The 9,406-nt window shown below is 36.0% G+C and overlaps 1 pseudogene; it reads left to right on the top strand.

Moving 5' to 3' along the window:
• Positions 1-8,134: 8,134 nt before the first annotated feature.
• LOC120303121 lies at positions 8,135-8,853 on the top strand (annotated as a pseudogene).
• The last annotated feature ends 553 nt before the right edge of the window (positions 8,854-9,406 follow it).

The raw sequence follows: 9,406 nt of genomic DNA, 5'->3' as shown, positions 1-9,406 counted from the left end.
AGTATATTAAGAAATAAATTAAAATGAGCTCTTTATAATTCAGAAAATGATGTCCTATGATAGGTGATTTTTATATTGATGTGGGGCAAAAAATACTTAAATTAGCTTTACTCAAATGATAAAGTGTAGAATTCTCTAATGAGAAGAGCAAGAAAGATGATTAGGGGACTGGAGACTAAATCATATGAAGAATGGCTGCAGAAATTGGGAATGGCTAGTAAAAAGAAGGACTATGAATGACATGATAGCAATATCTCAATATTTGATGAACTGCCACAAAGAAGAGGGAAACAACCTATTTTTCAAAGCACTGGAAAGCAAGATGGGGACCAGCAACGGATGAAAACTAAAGAAGGCAAGGAGCAATCTAGAACTGAGGAGAAATTTCCTGACAGTGAGAACAATTAAATAGTGGAATGATTTGCCTTCAGAAGTTTTATGTTGTTCTAGGTTAATATTCTATGGTGTTCACCACTAATTTAAAGGCTTTAGAACATTATTAGAGAAACCCTTGGTCTCTCTATAAAACCTACTGTTCGCAAGGATCAAGCTTTACTTTCAAAATCAGATATAATCTACTTCTGCTTAACTGTTGCTGGGAAACAATATTTTATTACATCTGCAGTGTCATATATCTTGAAATCTTGCTTAGTATTTCATGCCATTTGAAATCATGAGTTGTCATCTATAACTAATTTGGACTGTAGGCTTGTTTTATAATGCAAATGATTAATTTATATTATCTTCAAATTAATATTTTGTGTAAACATTTTTTTTGTAAAAGCTTGCACTAATGCAGACTTTGTCAAACCTCACAACTGCTGGTTGGGGAATTCTGGAAGTTGAAACCCTCACATCTTAAGAGTTACCAAATTTGAAAAATATTGCTCTAATGTTCTTCAGAGGTCCCTAAGCTTGTGGACAGTTCATGCAAACTTAAAAGTATGTTGGAACCACTCACATACAATGGCTTCCATGAGGGATTGACAATATAATAAAAATATTGAGCTTTGAAATATGTTAATCATTTTATTTACGTGGCATGTGTCAAATAATTTTGTGCAGTAAACAATTCTAAAGCATCACATCTTGAAAGCTGCTTTGGAATTTCAATCAGATTTATCTATTAGGCAATCTGAGATTTGTTTATCAATGTCCAATATAATAAACCATAATAAAAAAAATTAAAGAAGATTGAACATTTATGAAAATATCTATCTAGTCCAAGATAAAAGCAAGAGTTTGTACATTTTATATTTCTATGCTGGCACATCAAGAGTGATTGGATATTCATAGGCCATACATATGAAGAATGGTACATCTTCAAGTCTGATTTCCAATCTTCTCCCACATCATTCACTATTGGAGGACTTGGGATATGATTTAAGCCCATCTTAGTTCCACATATAACAAGTTAAAAGTGTGCTGCAGCTGCCAAAAAAGCCAACACAGTGCTTGGTTGCATTAACAGAGGGATAGAATCAAGATCACGTGAAGTACCGCATATGCCGGCGTATTAGGCGACCCGGCGTATAAGACGACCCCTGTCTTTATCGCCGAGCGCATTCCTAGAACGTCGTCTTATACGCCGGAAACTACCAGTATTTCCGGCGTATAAGATGACTCGGCGTATAAGACAACCCTCGTCTTTGGCGCCGAGTTTAGCGCTTCTGGTAGTCATCTTATACGCCGGCATATATGGTATTAATACTACTTTACAATGCCTTGGTAAAGCCACACTTGGAATACTGCATCCAGTTTTGGTCACCATGATATAAAAAAGATGTTGAGATTCTAGAAAGAGTACAGAGTAGAGCAAAAAAGATGATTAGGGGACTGGAGGCTAAAGCATATAAGGAAAGGCTCCTGGAATTGGGTATGTCTAGTTTAATGAAGAGAAGGACGAGGGGGGACATGATAGCAGTGTTCCAATATCTCAGGGGCTGCCACAAAGAAGAGGGAGTCAAGCTATTTTCCAAAGTGCCTGAAGGCAGGACAAGAAGCAATGGATGGAAACTAATCAAGGAAAGAAGCAACCTGGAACTAAGGAGAAATTTCCTGACAGTTAGAACAATTAACCAGTGGAACAACCTGCCTCCAGAAGTGATGAATGCTGCAACACTGGAAGTTTTTAAGAAGAGACTGGACAGCCATCTGTCCGAAATGGTGTAGGGTTTTCTGCCTGAGCAGGGGGTTGGACTCGATGACCTCCAAGGTCCCTTCCAACATTATTATTGTTATTGTTGTTGTTGTTATTATTATTATTATTATTAGTCCAATTTGGCATCCCTATAATGTTTTTAGATGGACAAAATAGACATTACTGTAAGGAACCTATACATATTGTATATACAGATGTATTTTTGAATTGGCAACTGTAATTTAGCTTGTTTATTATTTAGAAGACCTTAGAAGACCTTAGTAGCCAAACTTTAAAAAAAACAAGCTCTGATTCAAAATCATTATGCATAGGCGATATGATTTGATTCAAGTTTGTGGCTTAAAATTCAGATACAAAAGCAAATAAGTTCTCATTCATAATATATGAAACCACAGCTACTATAGAAAATACAGATTATAATGGATATGCTTACAGCTGCTTTACTAGAACTTTTCAAGGATGTTAACCTCGCAAAGATTCCTGCAGATGGTTTCATAAATTTTCATGGCTGAAATATTTTTTATGACCCTGTTTAAGGCAGAGGTAGCAGAAATGAAGAAAGGTTAGTACAGTTTCCAAAGTGTCCAGCAAAGAGGTAGAGAAGTTGTCCTTGAGTGATGCTGAAAGAGTTGCAGTTTTTCCCTTCAAATACTGGTTAGAAGTATTGTAAAGCCTTACTAAAATTATGAGTTGCAGAAATCCAGAAAAAAACTTGATGGGAATTTTGCTGATATAGAATGGTACTCTGGAGTTTAGCAGTCCAGGCATAATAGGCAATAGGCCCCTGGTCTCTATATAGGTGCAGGCTTGACCCCCAATTATTTGCTTTCACGATTTGAAATACCCATAGGTCTTAGCATAGTTAATCTCCACATTACATGTTGTTTGTGAAACATTTAAAAAATAACCATTGTATGTATATTAAATGGTTTTTTATATTACAGAACATTATACAAAGTATAATAATTATTTCAAACATACAAAAAAAGTAGCTTCATTATCATTTTGCCTTTCAGGGGAGTTGTGTTAAGAATGCCCTTAAACTCTGTTCCAAAACTATGGTCTTCTCACTTCAATGATAACATGGTTTATTTTGTCTCTTTGACTAGTCAAAAAACCCACGGGTCCGAATAATGAAGAAAATGGTGCAGTGGTGTATTGGAATATCTGCAAGAAATATCATTTGCTTGTAAGCAAGAACTGGTGGGACCATAAAATATAGAAAGTCATAGAAAATGAAGAAGTTTAAGTTCTCCTGGACTTTAGTATTCAAACAGTCAGGCATCTGCTACATAAAATCCCAGACTAACAATTGTCAATAAGAAAGGCAAAGAAGTCTGGATAGTGGACATGGCAGTACCTGGAGGCAGCAGAATCAAAGAGAAAAACCTGGAGAAGATAACAAAATTCAAAGGGCTGCAAATTAAAATAGGATGACTGTGGCAAAAGAAAGCAAATGTAGTATCAATAGTAATAGGTTCCTCGGATGGAATCCCAAAACAACTGGAGCACCACTTGAACACCATTGTTCACTGCCAGTCAATTGCAAAAGGTGGCTTTACTTGAAACAGTTTACACCCCCCCTCTCTCTCTCTCATCTCTATCTATTGCTATCTACATCTATATCCATCGACCCACCCACCTATCTATCTATCTATCTATCTATCTATCTATCTATCTATCATCAAATATCCTGCCTACTCCAGGTCCTTGGAAAGATGCTAAATTGAGTCTGACTGACTGTGCAATGAACCATAAATGTATGCAATATGAATGTTGGAAAGAAACATAGATCTATTCCAATATATTCCTATAAATTTAAAGAGTTTTGTTGTTATTTCCCCCCCACCAATACTAAAGGGTAAATGCAATGTCCAGAAAATTTCCCTATCAAAAAGAGATTGCCAAAATAAGAAAATGTAATTAATTGGTACAACATCCTTATTAATATTGGTTGATAACTAAATTTGCAAATGTAACCATCAACTATCAATCACCCATTTGATGGGAAAAAAGGTATGAGACAGCCAAAATAAGTGGATATACTTGATTGATGCACTCATTGGCACATTCTGGTGTGCACAAAAGGAACACAAGAACACTTAAATCCTGTACAGTACAGGAAGATCTGTGGAACATTCTTTGTTCTTCTGTATTCATACCTTGAGCTCAGTTTAATCCCCTTTCCAACTTTCTGCAGGTAGAGGTCATACTGTGATTGCAGCAAATGTTGACTTCATCTAGCCTTGATTCTTATTACTAAGCTGACAGCTTGTTAATACAATTTTCAGCTGACTTTATTCCTGGCATTACTGGTTTGTTATTTGTGTGATGCTTCTTTTCTAGTATTAAACTGATATTTTGATTTTTACTTTCAAATTTGTTGAATACATCTGCACATGCACACAATACACAGACACTTGGTTTCCAGGTTAAAAATAAAGATGTTATGATTTAAATAATTGAAGCTATTTAAATAACAAGAGATGAACAGTAATTTAAAAGTGACAAGCAGTTTCACAAGGGTTTACCATACAAAATTAATTTTGGTTTGTCCATATATTTTGTCTGTATCATTTTAAACAGTTGTTTCAAAAACAATAGCAAATGATGGAACAGTTATTAAGAATCCAGACTGAAAAATATTGTCAGAACTTTATAGTGGAAGCAGGACAAATAATTGAAGACAGTTGTTATCATTTGAACTATAACAAAGCAGGCTCAATTTCTTTTTAATAACATTAATTACATTAATAAAAGAAAAAAACTTGCAAGTGAAACTTTATTTTTTAATTTTTTTAATCTATGTTAGATTAATGTATAGACGTATTGGTAGGTCACAGCACTAGAAATTTTGTCTACATGGTTAAGCCTTGAAAACTGATTATTGTTTTACATAAAGAGGGTTAGCTATTTTGTCCTTCAAAATTTTAAGCGCAGATGTAATGCTGAACAAACAAAATGTTCTGAGATAATATGACCATCTTCATAGAAAACGTCATCTAAAAGACATCAACCACGGGATATTCATTTTGTTGCTTATCTTTGTAGCTAAGAACAAAGGAGATAGAAAACTAACTCTTTCTTTCAGTAAAATGATATGGGGGAAATGTCAAAGCATTTTAATTATCCATGATTCTTTAAGTTAATTCCTAATCCTACTACAGATTCTTTTATGCTGATAACTTTAATGCCATATTGTTCTTTTTTCTTCCAACCAGCTTCTGTCATTTTACTTCTATTACCATTTTTATAAAATATTTCTTGCAAAACTTGCAAGGAGAATCCTAATTTTTTATCAGTATCCTGTTAAATTTCTTTCTATGCCCATATTTTTTATATAGTGGAGGACCAGATTAATAAGGAAAGGTCCTAGGACTAAAAGCTTCTGCTGGCATAGAATATGGCAAAGGAGGCAGTTAATGGTGCCAGTTTCAGCACATGTGACTCATGGAACTTTCTCTTTCTGATTATTATGTATCTATCCAGACTGTCAGGAGAGTCATGTTGGTAGTATTCAGCTAAGGAATATAAGATGGTTAGGACCAGAAGGAGAGCCTTTTTTGCTATGGTTCCCACCCACTGCAACATTATCTGCTTAACCCAAACATCATTTGGTTGGCCCCAACCCTATTGGCCTTCCATAGAACCTTGAAGACTTACAGTCCTAATGGAGTCCATCTCCCAAGTGTATTTATGACTATTTTTATGACATCTTTGGCTGTTATGGATTCTTTTATATACATATATGTATTTTTAACATAATTTGTGAGCTACCCAAAGCCATATATTTAAATTGAGTGGCCACAAAAATCAATTAAATAAGTATATATGTGCATACCTACCCTGTAGGTGACCAAAGAGAGACATTAAATAGTGAACAGAGAAACATCTCTCTGCAAGTGTTTTCTTGATAGCCCATAACTAGAGCTGGGTATGCTTCAAGAGCTCTGGTTTTATAAGTACTAATTTGTACTATCTAGTATAGGAATATTATGCATTTCTCAATTTATTTTTATGGAGCATCTATCCAGTAATCCTACTCTACTAGATGAGAAGATAATCAGATACTCTGCTGCTGCACCTGGGTAACATTACTGGTGAAAGGAGGAAATATTAATAGGTTACTTGCTTTAGATTTTTTAAATAGTTTCTGATTGAAAGTAAAATTAGCCACAGGCTTCCTTTTATGCAAAAAAAAAAAAAAAAAGGTTTCCTGACCCAATGATCAGTTGAAAAAGAAGCAAGCTATTCAGAACAATCATAATTTGCTGAACCTTCTTCTTTTGTACACCTATGCAGTATAGGACACCTACTCTTTTTAATGCTGGGAACGCTTTGCTTTTTTTCATACTACACATCCTCCATTATCACTGAATGTATCTTGCTCTCTCCTTGAAATGGTCACTTTCTATTCTCCAAAGCACCTGAAAGTAGGACAAGAAGCAACAGATGGAAACTAATTAAAGAGCAAAGAACCTAGAACTAAGGAGAAATTTCCTGACCATTAGAACGATTAATCAATGGAACAACCTGCCTCCAGAAGCTGTGAATGCTCCAACACTGGAAGTTTCTAAGAAAAGATTGGACAGCCATTTGTCTGAAATGGTATAGGGTTTCCTGTCTGAGCAGGGAGTTGGACTAGAAGATGTCCAAGGTCCCTTCAACTCTATTAGTATTTGTATTCGTATTATTAGTATCTGTATTATTAGTATTCATATTATTATTATTTACTAGAAAATGTTTTAGAAGGATAATTTATTGAATGTTGTAGTTTTCAAATGTGTGTCTTTATTTTAACTTACTTCTTGGTGCCGAAAAATAATTATTTATGTTATTGATAAATAAAAAGCATACATATTGCTAATGATCAAGGGTAGACTTCTTTTTTTAGCATTATGCAATATTTATTTTCAATAGGACACTATGCTTCAAAAGTCAACAATTTTTTATGTACTAAGAGATTCAAAATACTTGGTTACAGCCAAGTGAAACACACATATATTTAAATACGGTAGTTCATCAGATTTATACTATTTGTAATTTGAGTTCTAAATGTGACAGTATGACAAGTACAGATCATTAATTTTGTTATTGTTTTTATTACTTTCGAACATCTAAGGATGTGAGGGACTAGGATAATTTATAGTGATATTTGGTCCATTGCTTCTCTTGTATTTTCCATAAGACACAGAAGTTGTGTAGCTTAACAGGGGCTGGATGCCAAGTTATAATCTATTACTTGCTTTTAGATCCAACATCACAGTAATCCAAGTCCAACCACTGATGCTGAAGAGGCTGAAGTTGACCAGTTTGATGAAGATCTACAACACCTTCTAGAACTAACACCAAAAAAGATGTCCATTTCATAACAGGTGATTGTCCAGTTGTCACTCGCTAGATGAGCACTGCCTGTGCAACCATCTGAGAACCCTGGTCACTTAAAGCTACATCCTAGGATGTCCCCAGCCAGCTGCAGTTGATCCCGAGTTGCTGATCAAACTCTGGGATACCCGCAACCGAGCCAATCCATTGCCCAAATGTACCTCAGCAATTGGGCCTGCTGTCCAGCTGACTGCCACTCCATGCCAAGCAGCTAGGTGCTCTCTGACATTCTCCAGGTCCTGAGGGCCTGGGACATTCATGGAGTGCTGTGCAGTGATTGGGAGCCCTGGGATGCCCACAGTGCCCAGCTGATCACACTGACTGGACCAATCACATGCTTGGCGCTGTGCTTGGTGCTGTGCTCGTCGCTGCACTCTCTGCCCACTACACAGTCCAAGAAAAAGAATTGCAGGAAAGCAAAGTGGCTGCTTGATGAGCATTACAAATATCTGAGGAAAGAAGAAAAACAGTAGGCAAAGGAGAATGGAAAAGACACATTTAACTGAATGCAGAATTGCAGGAATAGCCAGAAGAGATAAGAAGGCCTTCTTAAATGAACAATGAAAAGAAACAAATAAAAACAATAGAATGGGAAAGACAAGAGATTTCTTCAAGAAAATTGGAGATATCAAGGCAACATTTCATGCAAAATGGGTATAATAAAGGGCAAAAATGGTAGGGGCCTAACAAGAAGAGATTAAGATGAGTGGCAAGAATACACAGAAGAACTGTACAAGAAAGATCTTAATATCCCTGACAACCATGATGATATGATTGCTGACCTCAAGCCAGACATCTTGGAGTGCAAAGTCAAGTGGTCTTTTGCCAACAACAAAGCTAATGGAGATGATGGTATTCCAGTTGATCTATCTAAAATCCTAAAAGATGATGTTGTTAAAGTGCTGCACTTTATGTGCCAGCAACTTTGGAAAACTCAACAACAGCCACAGGAATGGAAAAGGTCAGTTTATGTTCCAATCCCAAAGAAGGGCAATGCCAAAGAATGTTCAAACTATCATATAATTGAAAACTCATTTCATAAACTAGCAAGCTCGTGTTCAGAAATCCTACAAGCTAGGCTTCAGCAATATGCAAACCAAAAACTACCAGAAGTACAAGCTGGGTTTCAAAGAAGCAGAGAAACTTGAGATCAAGCCAACATTCACTGAATTATTGAGAAAATGCAATTCAAGAAAAACAATTATTTCTGCTTCATTGACTATGTGAAAGCCTTTGGTTGAGTAGTTGATCATAACAAACTGAGGCAAATTCTTAAAGAGATGGAAATACTAGACCACCTTACCTGACTACTGAGAAACCTGTATGTGAGTCAAGAAGCAACAGTTAGAACCAGACATGGAATAAATGATTGCTTCAAAAGAGCAATAGCACTTAGACTTATAGTGCTTTATATCACTCTTTAAGTGGTTTACAGAATCAGCATATTTCCCTCAACAATCTGTGTCCTTATTTTCCCAGCCTTGGAAGGAGGGAAGGCTGAGACATCATTGAGGTGATCAGGATCAAACTCCTAGCAGTGGATGGAGTTAGCCTGCAATACTGCATTCTAATCACTGCACCACTGCCCCAAAATAGGGGAAAGAGTATAACAAATTGTATGTTGTCACCTGCTTATTTAACTTAGATGCAGGGTACATATGCCAGGCTGGATAAATCACAACCCAGAATTAAGATTGCCAGGAAAAATATCAACAACCTCAGATATGCAGATGATACCACTTTAATGGCAGAAAGTGAAAAGGAACAAAGAGTCTCTTAATTAGTGTGAAAGAGGAGAGTGCAAAAATTGGCTTGAAATTCAACATTAAAAAACCTAAGATCATGGCATCTGGTCCTATC

The sequence above is a fragment of the Crotalus tigris genome, unplaced genomic scaffold, assembly GCF_016545835.1.
Source record: "Crotalus tigris isolate CLP2741 ecotype Arizona unplaced genomic scaffold, ASM1654583v1 scf7180000017624.2573661763:2888555, whole genome shotgun sequence".
In the NCBI taxonomy this organism is placed as follows: Eukaryota; Metazoa; Chordata; class Lepidosauria; order Squamata; family Viperidae; genus Crotalus; species Crotalus tigris.
Note: the sequence above shows the minus strand (reverse complement) of the source record. Positions and strands in the feature narration are given on the sequence as shown.